Below are 15,259 nucleotides of genomic sequence, written 5' to 3' on the forward strand. Positions count from 1 at the left end.
AAGAGATATTTGAGAGGATGATAAGCAGAGTAATAAATTCAAGGAACTCCTGCAGCTAGAAGTCATTTTCAAATCAGATGTTACATAGGTATAAGAAATACAGTGGAATAACTACAATAACTACAGCACATGGACTGAACAAAATCTCAGAAACAGCAGAAATAAGGTCAAGTGTTGGGGTGAACAAAGAGGCAGACTTCCCTGGCAAGCAACAGTTGCACGGAACTGACCAAGCAAAAAAAAACAACAACTCCAGGAAAAGAATTTCTGAGCATGGTTTACTGCTGCAGTGCAAGAATTCCACTTAATGCACAGGTTCAGTTTCCAAAATGTCATGGAAATGTAGCCAGGTTGATAGACGCTGCTAGAATGGATGCAATCCTATGAGACAGCATGAGCCTCATGGCAAGTCAGGAATAAATGATTCACATAAGGTAGGAACCAAAATATTCTGGAGGTCATAACTGCATTTTTAAATATCAAACAATCACAGAACCAGCTATTTTAGGTTGGGGTTTAGTAAATAGTGGGAAAAAATGCTAATCATAGAAAATAGCTCTGATTAAGGAAGTGATTTAGGTAGTCCAAAATATTACAAGAATAATCCAATGTAGCAGGTCAGAAGATGATCTAAGAGACAGTGCTTAAAAAATAAATAAAAGAGAAATCAGTAAAGAACTCAACTAGACTGAAAAGCACAGTGAAGCAGGCTGGGGTTTTCTTTAAAGGCTAGTCTTTTTCCAAGGTCTAGCAGCTGTACACCTATGCAGGGCAGAATAAAACTGCTCCAGACATAACTGGAAAAGCCATCACTTAGAAATAAGCAGGCAGAAACAAAGGATGAGAAGTGAAGAGCACTGCCATAGTGTTTGCTGTCTACCTGGACGAAGAAAGGCTTACTGAAAGACCATCTGAGAAATAAAGACAGTAAGCCGATGGTTCTTAGCTGAGTAAGTAAAAGTATAAAATAAAATCAAGAAGAGATTAATTTGCCTCAGTTGATATTATACTGATTTTCCACTGAAGACATTTCTGATAGACAAAGGCACAATAAAAAATGGAATCAGCACCATCTGAAATAAAATAAAAGTTAAAAGTGGAAAAACTCAATAAAATCCATTCCACATATACATAACTTGTAGATTATGATTGAGAATCCATATGTAACTTATTTGAATAACCTATCAAGCTGCAGTTAATGCCTCCTGGATATACTAAAATTAGGAGCTAGGACAAAGACATGGAGTAGAGTGATCCAAAATGATTCTTAATACTATCCTCAGAGAAAATGTGGTATCTCCTCACTGATCTTCCAAAATCTAGGCCAACAGAGGAGTCCCTTTGGTAATTGTTTCTGATGGTTGAACTGCAAATCTGTAGTTGTTCACTTAAACTCAATGCAGCAAAATTCAGTGGATACTGGAACTTTCCCAAGTCCAATAGGACATAAGTGTGCACCACATAAGATCATGGAAAATGTGATTTTGGCTCTGAAAGGTGTTTTCGATAGTTGAATCCCAATATTATCACTCTGTGCTTCCTTTCTCTACTATGTGGATTGCTTTTGGATAGAAAAAGATGGAAGAAGAGAAAAATTACGACCTCTGACAAAGAATGCATTGAAACAGGAACACTGAAACACAGTGTTCTCACAGACCATTCAACCCCACACTGACTCAATGTGCAGTAGCTACCTGGGGGTATCAAAATTTGGTTTTTTGGGAAGTGTGGGGAAGAAGAGAGTGACGTTTGGATCCTTTCTGGAACTCCAGATTATTTTGGTTCATCTAGTTATCCTTCAGCATGTTTTGGAGCTGAACAAAAGTTTTTTATTCTCCAGAAGTTTGAAGGTCTTGCAACAGCAATTAATAATCTGGAAGATCAAGGAAATTTACACATCTGACATTTAAATCTGCGGCATATATGGCACACAATCTTCTATGTTTTACCTATAATTGTACTCTAGTATTTAAAATTTATTTGCAGAATCCTAGTAATGTACACATCTATGTAGGTATTTGCATTTCAGCAAGTGACCTTTATTGTCTGGTTTTTATTAGTCTTTTGGGAGAATGGGCAAAATCCAGTGGTGTGATTCTTGTCTGAAAGCTTTAATGTCATTTGAACAAAAATGCAAAGTGTTCTAGGAGAAAATAAAAGGCAGAGACTTGCTATTTTTAGAAAAATTGGCAGAACCTACATTGTTAGATACATTCAAAGAAAGGTCATTCAGTCTTACTGATACAAAGAGTTAGACCTCTTATACTACAATTTAGTAATCCTGTTATTGAAGTTCTGTGGGAATATATTATAGTTATATAGCTGTTGGTAATAGCAGCAGACTGGGATCAGTAGCTCATTACCTTCTACAAACACAGGATATAATCCTTGCCTCAGAGAGCTTACTATCTTCGCAGACAAAGACAGGCCACGATTAAGATCAGAGGTCACAAAACACAAGTGAATAGGACAGAGTGAAGTCCAGATCTACGTGTAAGCTGGTTAACAGGAGGAGAATCGTTCTGATTTTTCTGTTTTAATACTGATATTGGCACCTAGGATTTCTGTGCATCATATGACCTTTAGCAAAAGACCCTTGCAGAGGTACATCCGTAGGAGAAAAGAAAAAAAAAAAAAAAGACCACTAAAATAGAAAAACACTGAGGCATCTCAGGAAAGGGTGGGTCAACCGAGTTTGAGATAAGCAAGTAAGCGTCAATTCTTTGGTATTCCCGCACATTTCCCAAGCAAGAAACCTAGCTTAAGTATAACTGGTGAGCACGGGGCAGACAACTGCCATATGAATGGAGACAGAAACACCTCTGTCTTCCCCATTGCATCTGTGCCTTTGGGTGAAACAAAGGCAAAAGTCCAGTTGCTACAGAGGCACACCACTGCACCTCGAAGAAGATACAAGTTTTGTGACCTCTAAGGAGACACAAAAACTCTAAAGTTTTGTCACTAACCGTGATAACAAGTAAGTATGGAAAAAAATGTTTATGTTTGATGTACGTACTTTCCCAATAACTACAGAGCTACTTGATAAGAAAAAAAATGAGCCACAACTGACTTCCTTTAACAAAGCATAACTGAGATGGATCAATGGGGTATCTGTCTGAAGGTCGAATGTACGTGCATGCCTCTTGGGGCTTGATCCACTGAAGCTCTGTAGACCTCCAACAATCACTCTAACTGTGCTGACATTGGAAGTTCTCCGGGGATTCATACTTTGTTCACTGTCTCACCCAGGAAGATCCTCCTCAGGGCCAGGAACTCTTACCCTCTCCCCAAATGCATTTAAACACTAATAGGATGTTGTTCCTCTTTCCCTGAGCACCTCTGTTCTCCCTGACCTGGTATCGAAGCGTTAGTTTCTTTGAGCAGTGTACTCACTGATACACTGTGTAACTCGGCATGGCTCTAGTGAAGTTCACAGGAAGATGCTTCTAAGGTGTCAAGTACACAAAAAAAAAAAAAAAAAAAAAAAAAAAATAAATATATTTGAGGACTTTCATATTCAATAAAGAAAAAGTAATGCTGTGTGGAGGTGTATAGACATTATGAGATTCTTGTGTCAGTATTATGTGCAGTAGTTCAAATCATTACTGACACTTATCACAATAACTCAAAGTAAAAATAGAATAAAATTGCAAAAAAAAGGAAAATCTCAAATGTATTAGGGTTCATGTGTTATTAATACCTATCCATTGGTATTTTATACTCAACAACACAGAATTGCTATTGACACATATTATCCCTGAAGGTAATATAAAACAAACAAACTAAACCAGACATTATTAACAAAAATTAAAAGAACAGGAGGGAAGTGTAAGGGTTATTCCTTCTGCTTTCACATTTAGCAGAGTTTTCCAAGATGAGAATTTAATTATTCCAACATGCAGCACCATGCTCATTCTGGAGAGCTCCTTTTCCAAAGGAAAACACTGGTGCCTAAAGGAGTATGTTAAACATCCCAAATGACAATACCTGACTCCCACGAGAAAAAAAAAAAAGTGAGTAACTCCAAAATTTTAACACTGTACCTCATAAACCAGGGTTTATTTAATGTCATTCAGCACACAACAAACAAAAAAGAATTTCTGCTTACCAGTTTAATGACATAGCACCCTGATTTTTTCTATCTAGTGGCAACATTTTAACATAGCTCATCAGCATTTATAACTTGGGATCTGTTTAAATGTAAAAATACACACAGGAATCACAGAACTAGTTATCAGAGATCATAGAGAGCAGACAGTCCATCACTAGTACTACTACAAGAAAGCGCGTGCCTGTTAAGAATCGTTCAACAGGCTCCACACTTGAAAAGTACTGGCAAGCAGCCAGAAACACCACACACTATTTTCCTACAAGTCACATAGGTATAAGTCCCTTATAGGGAGGAGCACTGGAGTTTCCCTCAGCATCACATAGATGATTTACATAAATATTCCCTCATCAATTTGCAAAATTTGGTCTTCTGTGGCAGGTTACTAATATTCCTTAAAAGCACTTTTCCTCATGAATACGGTTGTGAAAATCCTAGTAACAACCTTGACTGTGAGTATTTCAGCAGGTCTTACCTCTAGGAAGTTACCACACAAGCCATGGAACATATGGGCTCTATGCATCTCTGTCGCGATGCACTTGTCCTTTTTGCATCATCAATGCAAGCAACCCAGCCTGAAACTGGCTTCACGGGAGCGCACACGAATAGTCACATTCCCCTTGATTAACTACGTTTTGGCCTGCAGTGTGTGACTGAGCATAAAACCGGGTAGCTCGGCAAAACACACGTACGTTCACCACAGCCCTCCGCCAGGGTTCTCTACTCCGAAAGGGTAAAACCTCAAACCCACTGCGGAAAACGGACAAACTCCGAAACCACGGCACCCAGTTTCGGATTCACCTCTAGACAGTTCGGCGTTGGGGAGGAGAAGGCGGCTGGTGGGCAGCCGGCAGAAGCTGCCCCATGGGGCTCCCTCCTTCCCGGCCGCGGTCCAGTGGCTCGTGGGCTCACCCTGGGCTCACCGAGGCGGCGGCCCCCGCCGAACACCCGCAGCCCCAGGACCCCCTCGCCCCGGCCCCGCGCCCCCGCCGCGCCCCTACCTCCGCCCGCCGCACCGCACCGCACCTCACCGCACCGCACCTCGGCGCGCCCGGCGCAGCTCCCTGGTTACCGAGCACAACACGCCGCCCCGCCCCACCGGCCCACGGCGAGGAAGCAGGTGCGGGGTGGGGAGAGGGCGGGAGCGCGGGTGCGTGTGCGGGGGTTGCGTTGCCGTACCCTTGCGGCGCTCCCCAGCCCGCTCCGCCACCGCCGCCTCCAGGCTGCAGCCCAGCCCCCCCGCCGTGCCCCGGAGCCCGCTGTCCTTGCGCGCATCGCGGGGGGGCCGCGCCCCGCCACGCCCCGCCGCCGCTGCAGCAGCAGCAAAGCCGGGGCAGCTTGTCCGGGGGCGGACGCACTGACCGCTGTGCCGGGGAATCGGGGGGATGAGGCACCGGCCTCGGCCCCGAGCCTTGGCACCCCCGAAGTGCGCCCTGGCGAGTAGCCGAAATACTACTGAGAACGAGTGCATTGAGTTGTCGTTGCTAATTACTATTACTGGTAATATTACTATTATTATTGCTGCGATATATAGCGTGCTGGAGGGGCATTACCTTTGGTGTAGGCTCCAGAGCATCATCGCGCATAAGGCAGGGAGCTGCACAAGCAAACTGGGGCACCAGCTCTTACATAACAGCAGCAGGACAGAAATATTCGAAGGATCTAGCAAGACGGTCTGCCACTTTTGAGCTCAAACTACACTAGCCGTGCAACAGTGTTTATGCCACTAGTATAAAATGTGATTCTGCCTCTTCCAAAGACATTGCACAAACCCTATGACCTAATTGGGCTTTTTCCCTCCTTCATTTTGATTGTTACCGTTAAGGCTAGCTTCATGCAGGAGACAAAGATATTTTTCTGCTTACGGGATGGATCATCTCTAATCTGTGTCATTGGGAAAGAAAAACGCTCATTTTGTTGGGAGAAGCAGTGCCAATGAACCTCTTAGTTTTCATCTTTTCTGGCAGTGCTGCAGTGATTCTACAACATTAGCATGCAGGGTGTTTACTTAGTGGACAAGTGGAATCTGATTTAGGCAGCAGAGATTACTCGGCATCATCCCATCCTTTAGCACTAGTCATGCTAACATTGGTGCTACCCTTGTGATAGGAACACTTACGCTTAAGGCACCTATCCTGACACTACACAGTTGTGGATTACAGACTTGGAGACAGGATCCTGTATGGAAGAAGCAGACATACCAGGAGCTACAGCAAAGATTTGTGTGAAACTGGGATGTGCATATCTAGGTCACCTCCAGCCATCCACAAAAATTACCTCTTCCTGACAATGAGTGTAGCCAGGCATACTGGACCTGAAATTTTCCTCCTTTTGAAGGGTTGAGGGGTTTTTAATTTGTTTTGTTGGGGTTTTTTTGTGCAGGAGGGGAACTGCTTTTTCATCCATTTTCTTTCTTACCTCTTTGTCCTGCTTCTTTGCTCTACCCAATGCCAGTTGCAGCATCAGAGATGGCAAAGGAAGTGGATGCTGACATGCTTGAGTTTCTCCTTTCTACATATATCTTTTTGCTGAACAAATTCCTCACTTTGCTTTTTTATTTTATTTTTCTAGGTTAAGAGTATGAGTAATTGACATGAGAGAGAGCATTTTCACTGCAAAAGCTTAGACTTCATATAATAATACTACTATTGTTTGAAGCAGTTCAGCAAAGTCCTTGCTAGTGTAAGCTTCCTTAATTCTCTAAATTTCAGCACTATATGTTGCACTGTATGTTTTAAAAGCTCAGCTAAAATCATTGACATATGCTCTGCCTATCAGTTGTAGCAGGAAAAATACAGAATCCTTACTGGTTTTCTGTATAATTATTTTTCCTTTAATATGCAGAAAAGAAGATGTGGCTTATTTAAATATCTTCCTCTTCATAATTACATAAGAATGTAATGACACTCCAGTTCATCCTGTCTGTTCTTATACAAAATAATCAACTCCACCTGTGAGCAGAGCTGGTGTTTACCTTTTACTACAAAGTCCCTCCAAACTAAGATGGCAGCCATTGTAAGCTCCACAGCACTTTTCCAGACTCTTTTTGTTAGGAATAAAAAATTGTCTTCGCTATCCTAGGGACAAGGTATTACAGTTTATCATTAATACTTTTCTTATTTTGCTTTTAATTGTTAAAAAATCATGACCTGAAACTGTTGCCTCTAGGGTATTTGCAAATAGCTCTTCTGGAAAGAAAGAAGATAGATTGGCTAATATATAGTGGTTCTACCAATGGGTCCCCTCACTTTCTGTGCATCCTCTGTCAACATGACTGGGAATTTTCAGAAAGCAAAAACAAGAAACATATTCAGTTATTTTTTATTCATTTAAAATGAATTAATTCCTTGGTCCAAATGTATACTTTCACTTTTATTTTAAGCATGCTTCATTTTAAATGGTCATAATAAATGAGGATTCTTTACTAGATGTTGGCATTGGTTAATTTGAAATGTAAATATTGCTTCCACCATAGAGACAAGAAAGAAAAAGTAGTATAGTAACATAGGTCATTAAAGGGCTCTTGCTGTGATCAAAGCAAATTATTTAGTGCACAGCACACTTCCAAAAGCACTCTGGTAAGATGGCCTCAGCTCAGGTGGCAGCCAGATGAACTGCCCTGGTGGCCAAGCACTGAAGGTAGTACCTGTCCCTCTTCTAAAAAACACATCTTCTGAGTACTCATGTAGAACATTGCACACCACAAGGAAATACAGCAAATATCACCAACAATGGCTCTGTGCCAAGGGCAGCACAGCACCCCTGAGGGCTGCTGCTTGTAGCTCAGACATGAATGAGGTCTTTGGCACTGAAGAATTTAGGGCACTCTTCCTCAAAAGAGAAATACTCCTTATAAAAGAGATACAGTGATGTTTCAGTTTGCCTCGCTGTTGTATCGCTCTCTACCTGATCCACTTTTGGTTGCTAGACTTAAAAAAAGATCTGCATCAGGTAGAGACAATCCAGAGGGCAGCCGAGAGAATTGTGGAAGGTCTAGAATGCGCAATCCAAAAGAAAAGATTGAACTAGCTGTTTAATCTAGGGATTAGAAATTGGTGGGATATATAAAAGTGTTCAAAATCATAAAGGAGCACTACAAAAGGAAGGAAATAATCACTTCTCAGTATCCACAGTGCATAGAACAAGAAGTAATGTGCCTACCTTGCAGTAGGTGATAGTGTCATATCAGAACCAAAAAGTTTTGGAGGAAATAAAGCTTTGCACCACATACCACATAAGGAGGAAGTGAAATTTGAATCTTAAATGTGCATTTTAAAGCACAACCTAGACAAGTGTCTTCCTGGAAGGCATTTTTAATTTTTGATTCTTTGTCAGGGTTCAGAACAGGATATGTCTTTAAGTATCTTGGTCTCTTTTGAGTCCATTTGCTGCAACTGTGAATGGTGACACTGGTTTGAGCAACAGAACATCCCCCTTATTTCTGCAGGTTTTGCAGCAAGCAGTAGTTGCCACTTCCTTCCTGTCAAAAACTGCCACACAGTATCTGTGTGCAACCTTGAAGCATTGCCACACATCTCCTGAGAGACGTGTGCAGTTCTACGTCTACTTCGCGTGTACTGTGTCAAGCATAAATATATAAACATTGTATAAACATAGAATCAAAGAATCATTTAGTCTGGACAAAGACTTGTAAAATCATCAAGTCCAACTGTTAACCCAGCACTGCCAAGTCCACCACTACACTATGTCCCTAAGCATCACATCTACATGTCTTTTAAATACCTCCAGGGATGGGGACTCAACCACTTAGATGGGCAGTCAGTTCCAGTGCATGACAACCATTCCCATGAAGAAAATTTTCTTAATGTCCAATCTAAATATCCCCTGGAGCAACTTGAGGCCATTTGCTCTTGTACAATCACTTATTACTAGGCAGAAGAGACTGACCCACCTTGCTACAACCTCCTTTCAGGCAGCTGTAGAGAGAAATAAGGTCTCCCCTGATCCTCCTTTTCTTCAAACTAAACAACCCCAGCTCCCTCAGCCACTCCTCATAAGACCTATGCTCCAGACCCTTCATTAGCTTTGTTGGACACACTCCAGCACCTCAATGTCTTTCTTGTAGTGAGACACCCAAAACAGGATTCAAGCTATGTCCTCGCCAGTGCCAAGTACAGGGGGACAGTCACTGCCCTAGTCCCGCTGGCCACATTATTTCTGATAGAGGCCAAGATACCACTGGCCTTCTTGGCCACCTGGGCACACTGCTGGCTCAAGTTCAGTGGCTGTGGACCAACACCTCCAGGTCCTTTTCCACTGGGCACCTTTCTAGCCACTCTGGCCCAAGCCTGTAGTGCTGCATGGGGTTGTATTAACCCGAGTGCAGGACCTGACACTTTGCCTTGTTGAACCTCATACAACTGGCCTTGGGCCATCAATCCAGCCTGTTCAGATCCCTCTTCAGAGCCTTCTTACCCTCCAGCAAATCAACACTCCTGCCCAACCAGGTGTCACCTGCAAACTGTCTGAGGGTGCACTTGATCCCCTCATCCAGATCAGTGATGAAGATATTAAATAAAGAACTGGCCCCAGTACTGAGCCCTGGGGAACACCACCTGTGGAACACCACTTTTTTTTCCCCAGGTTCAAGCCAAAGATCTCTGTTTGGCCAGGACAGCCTTTCCTGCTGGCTTGTCTTTCTGCACATGGGGACAGCCTGCTCCTGTGCATTTAAGATTTCCTTCCTGAAGAACGTCCAGCCTTCCTGGTCTCCTTTGCCCTCCAGGACTGCCTCCCAAGGGACTTTGTCAACCAGTCTCCTAAACAGGCTGAAGTCTGCCCTCCAGAAGTCCAAGGTAGTTGAAATATCTCCTTATTTCTCCAAGAATCAATAAGCTGTAAAACTGCATGATATTTTTCTGCATAAAGGTTATATATATTGTATGAAAACAGGTTTATATGTGTTCATGTTTTATATTTTAATGTAATGAAATCTGGGTGAGTAAACTTTGACAATAAATTAAAGATACAATTAGAAGCCAGGAATATATTCCCTCTAACATGAATTATACTGAATTACATGAAGTATATACAACAGACCATTTAACTTCCCTTGCATTGTGATGAAATAAATTAATATAGTAACATGAGATTACACAACTGATGTGGGTAGTAAAAAAAATCAGGAAAAAAATTATCTCCTAAACTAGTATATCATACCATGGTATATATGTTCTTGTAAGTGAAGTTATCAAAATTATAAAATCTTAGAGATACCTAATTAGGATTTATATGTACTGAATGAGCTCAGTCTAGCAGTTTAAAAATTCAGTCAAACATGATAAAAGTAACTTCATCATCAACCAGTAGTAAAAAGCAATCATGATCAGATTGTGCCACCATGTGGACTGTATCAAAATGATCTTTGCTTTGATGTTGGGCTAAAAAGATGCTGCAGGAACAGGCCAAGAAACTTTCAGCCATAAAACAAGTTATTTTGAATTTCCTTACATTCTATTAGAGACAAGATGTCTTTGTGAACTGTGCCTTTGAAGAGCATTGGGCAGATTTTCATTTGGCACCAATCTCAAACAAACAAATATCAGGAAAAGTCATAAAACCTTGGTGAGTTGTCTTCCTGTTATGTAACACTAGGCAGAATAATTGTATTTCTTTGCTTGCTTGGGGTTACATGTGTGAACAGAAAAACAATCCATCTTAAATTATAAAGAAATCAAAATAATGACTTCTCTTAAATACAATAATACAGGCAAACAACAAATCTTTGTGGTAAAAACAATAAACAAGATTGAAACCACAGACTATGTCAGTGGCCACAGTAAAATGATGATCTGGAGACTAAAGTAGAAGACTAACCTGGTAGGAAGAGAGGGAAACTTGGGGTTATTAGAAAATGTGGAGCTGTCTTTTAAGGTCCAATCTGAAAGGGCACCTAAGCAGAAGTGGAGAACAATTCGTTTAGTAAGGGCTGAGAAGCTAGGTGTGTCACCTGAAGCAGCTACAGCACCTGACAGAAGCAAATCTGGTGTTGCCAAAATATGAGAAGGCAGATAAGATCACTCAGTGCTCCTTGAAAAAGGATTATTTTTCTAAGAAGAAATGGTTTTTGAACCACTTTGCCTGACTTCATTTGTTCTAAGCAGCATATGAGTCTAGTGTGAAGCTTATCTCCCTGATCATAAAATATAGTCCCATGATTTTTTGTTACCTGTGGTCAACACATTTAGGATTCTTATCCATCACTGTCATTACTTGACTATTGACTCACTGACACTCAGTGGCTATTCTCCATCACTGTCATTATGCTTGAAGTTCCAAAGCTATGTTTTCTGACTTCTATAGTGGTCTGGATGCAACATATGAAAAAAACCCAACCTATTAAAATTAAATATTTTAAATATGTTTAATATGTTAAATATTTAAATGATAAAGCATGTATCTGAGCCACTGTACACTATGTGTGAGTGAAAGAATTTATACAAAGTCTTTCCTGACTTCATTTTGAATATGTCTTAAGCTGATTAGGTAAGAGAAACTTGGTATTAATGAGAATTTCCATGGGCAGAAATCTGTCATCTCTGTGAAATAAATTTATCAGATATTATTTTGTACCTTTTGATGTTGACAGAGCACCAGCAATTCTTCTGAACAGCATCAGGATTCTTCTATGAGACATCCATGCTTTTTAGCATGTTCATTTTCATTCAGGAGTGAGAAGCTCTATGTCTTGTCAAATAGCATAAATGAGTAGGAAGCATGTTGTTTGCTATGAAAACAGATGGTGTTATTTAAAACAGTGTTAAAACTTTTGTAAAAAAATGCTGATTTAGAATAAAAGTTGTAAGAGGAGTATAACATAATACAGAGACAATGAAAAATGATGGTACACAAACCTCTCACATATAGAAAAAGGCAAGGATCTTACTAAGAACAAACACTTTTTGAACTGATAGATCAAACATAAGAATGAAATTACAAGATTTCTAATTGGCCGGTAGAAAGGCCAAACAATGTTGAAAGAATAAATTATCATGACTACAAAATGTTGGGGTTTTTTTTCCCAAATTACATGCTGTCCATCTCTTAGCTTTAACTGTGTCCACTGTTTCAGTGCTGTGCTTTATCCTGAAGGTGGCTGCATTTCATGTGAGTCATTAATTTCTGCAATGTCTGAATATTTTTTACACTGGATGTTTCCCATGTTCATCTGTGACTTCAAGTAAGTTAGGTAGTTTCAAGACTACAGCTCTTCTGCATCGCAGTGTTTATTTCAGAAAAATACTGTGCCGCAATATATATATGCCACAAAAATACAGAAAGTAGTAAAAATTCATCCCAATAATTATTCAGTAAATATGCTCTTCCACTGACCCAGAAAGTCCCCAAGGGAACTCTTTCTTGCTACATTACTACATTGGGTGAATATATTTTCCTGTCTAGACCAAATCATTGTGAAATGATGTTCTTGGGAGGAAAAACAAGCTTTTAGAAGAGTTTGTCTCTTGTAAAAAATCTCTCCTAACTGTCTCTCTTTGACATCTAAAAATTAATTTTTATAGTTAAAAGTGAAGCTCAGACAGCACACTGGTGATTTATATCCTTGCAGGGTTTTCCTTTAAACTGTCAATATCACCTTTCCTCAAGCTGGTCCTCCATGTTATGGGGACCACTATGCACTTTGATTTTGGTAGTGCCGTTTGCGGATGCTTGTTAGAGTCAGAGTAAAATTTGTGGTATTAAAGCGCAGCTTATTCTAGCTCCTCAGTGCTTATTTCTGGAGATTTCATAAATTTCTCTCCAGAGAGTGTTTTTGTTGTTGTTACAGAGTTTTTATAAAATATTGTGGGAACAGAAAGGCCTAATTTTGTATTCATGTTGCATTGATGGATATCACAGAATCACAGAATGTACCAAGCTGAAGGGACCCACAAGGATCATTGAGTCCAACTCCTGGCCCTGCACAGGGCCATTCTCAAGAGTCACACCATGTGCCTGAGTATCATCCAAATGCTTCTTGAACTCTATCAGGCTTGGTGCTGTGAACACTTCCCTGGGGAACCTGTTCCAGTACCCAACCACCCTCTGGGTGAAGAACCCTTTTCTAATATCCAACCTAAACCTCCTCTGACACAACTTCGGTCATTTCCCTTGGGTCCTGTCACTGGTCATCCAGAGAAGAGACCAGTGCCTGCCCCTCCTCTTCCCCTCATGAGGAAGTTGTAGACTGTGATGAGGTCTCCCCTCAGTCTCCTCTTCTCCAGGCTGAACAGACCAAGTGACCTCAGCCACTCCTCATGTGGCTTCCACTCAAGGCCCTTCACCATCTTCGTTGCCCTCCTTTGGACACTCTCTAAAAGCTTAATATCTTATATTGTGGTGCCCAAACCTGCACATAATATTCAAGGTGAGGCCACACCAGTGCAGAGCAGAGAGGGACAATCCCCTCCCTCGACCGGCTGGCGATGCTTTGCCTGATGCCCCCCAGGACATGGTTGGCCCTCCTGGCTGCCAGGGCACTGCTGGCTGATATTCAGCTTGTCAGTGACTAGGACCCCGGGGTCTCTTTCCACTGCATCTCATTCCCCAGTCTGTATGAACAGCTAGGATTGCCCCATCCCAGGTACAGAACATGGCCATTTCCCTTGTTGAACTTCATATGGTTTGTTGAGGTCTCTCTGCAGGGCCTCCATGCCTTTGAGGGAACCAACAGCTCCTCCAAGTTTTGTGTCATGACTATACTAGACACTGTTTTGATTAGCACCTCTGACTTTGAAGTGCAGCACCCTAGAAATAAAAGGGCAATCTGCCACAGAGTTACCTGGACCACCAACACTCTGCAGCACAGACTTGCTACAGACTCATATCCTCCGGACAGAGAAAGAGCAATACAGTCATTAGCAGCTTAATGGTGGAAGAATAAGGGTTATGTAGAGTTGACCATATCTGCCTTTTTCATTGAATTCTTTTGGGTTATTTTGTTTCTACCCAAGCTTTGGCAACTCAAGGCCACTCTGTGATTTTCCGTTCTTCAATGTTTCAATATTATGAGCCACAAAGTTCCAGATATAATGTTTAAGAACCAAATGACATTGAGACATTTCTAATTAATTTTTATTATTTGATTCAGGAGCTCTCCTTACCTAGTTCCAAAATGGAATTTTTGGAAATATTTGAACAGTTTCTGTACTATTCAAGTACAAGGCTCTGAAACTATGTTACACTTTTAACCACAAATCAGATAACGTGCCCAGTGGTACAATGATTTTGGATCCTCTGTAAGAAGACCATAGATACCTCTGTTGATCCAGCTGAATCTGAACTCCCAGTCCTCAAAGTAAGGTAGAGCCCTACCAAGTTCTTCTGTCTTTCAATCTATGCCTTAACTAGCAGCTTTAGAGATGAGCCACCTGATAATTTTCTGAGTAGACTAGGGAAAACGCAGCATTGATTCCCTCTAGATCCTTGGGATTGTTTTTTTGTTTTCTGTTGTCTTCTGATGAAAACCGTATTAGATGCTTCCTGTTCCACTTCACTTTTCTCATCTCAGAAGTCTCAGTCCAACTCCAGCCAGTTCAACACATCCCAAGAAAAATTCAAACAGACTTCTTTCTATTGCTGAGGAGTAGGTAGGTAAAGTCAGCCTGCTCATTTTATTGACTGTTCTTCAAAATAAGGAAGTAGCAAGTGATTAATCAGTCAGTCAGAGGGTATTTTCTCTGATTTTATCTGAAGATCAGATGGAAGTTGTCATCACCACACAAGAATTTCAAATTATATTCCTGAGAGCTGGAAATACTTGTTATTTCAAAAGACATGTGACTTATCTTTGTCTTCAAAATAGGAAAGTGGAAGCATTCTTGCTGACATTAATTCCCCTATTTGCTTCCCCTTACCATTTCTGGTGGTTGTCGTTATTGAAATCTCCACAATATTGTCTATTTTTTAAATCAAATCCATGCCCAGTCAGCACAGTCTTACTTATGCCTTAGGACTGTTCCCTGATCAGTCCAGAGCTCTTTGGCTTAGATCAGGTGATTTTGCCTGAAAGGGTTTGCAGTTATTTCTGGTGTATGCCCTTTAATTCCACATTTTAGTCTACTGTGCTTTCTTTCTTAAGTAGTCATTTTGTTGAATGCTTTGCTTTTGTGAGCTGTCTGTTCTCTAACATTT

General features: G+C 41.1%; 1 protein-coding gene across 3 annotated transcripts in view; it reads right to left on the bottom strand.

Annotated features, from left to right (window-relative positions):
• SYNE1 (spectrin repeat containing nuclear envelope protein 1) overlaps nt 1–5,677 on the bottom strand; it is a 298,629-nt gene extending 292,952 nt beyond the window's left edge. The window contains exon 1 of one of the 3 annotated variants that reach the window (XM_032684535.1): nt 5,662–5,677. The gene's annotated coding sequence lies outside the window, so the exon portion shown is untranslated. Of the gene's footprint in view, nt 1–5,109; nt 5,228–5,661 lie in introns of those variants that run through there. The other 2 variants (XM_032684534.1, XM_032684533.1) reach the window with 2 other exon arrangements.
• Between the last annotated feature and the right edge of the window lie 9,582 nt (nt 5,678–15,259).

The sequence above is a fragment of the Chiroxiphia lanceolata genome, chromosome 3, assembly GCF_009829145.1.
Source record: "Chiroxiphia lanceolata isolate bChiLan1 chromosome 3, bChiLan1.pri, whole genome shotgun sequence".
NCBI classification, from domain to species: domain Eukaryota; kingdom Metazoa; phylum Chordata; class Aves; order Passeriformes; family Pipridae; genus Chiroxiphia; species Chiroxiphia lanceolata.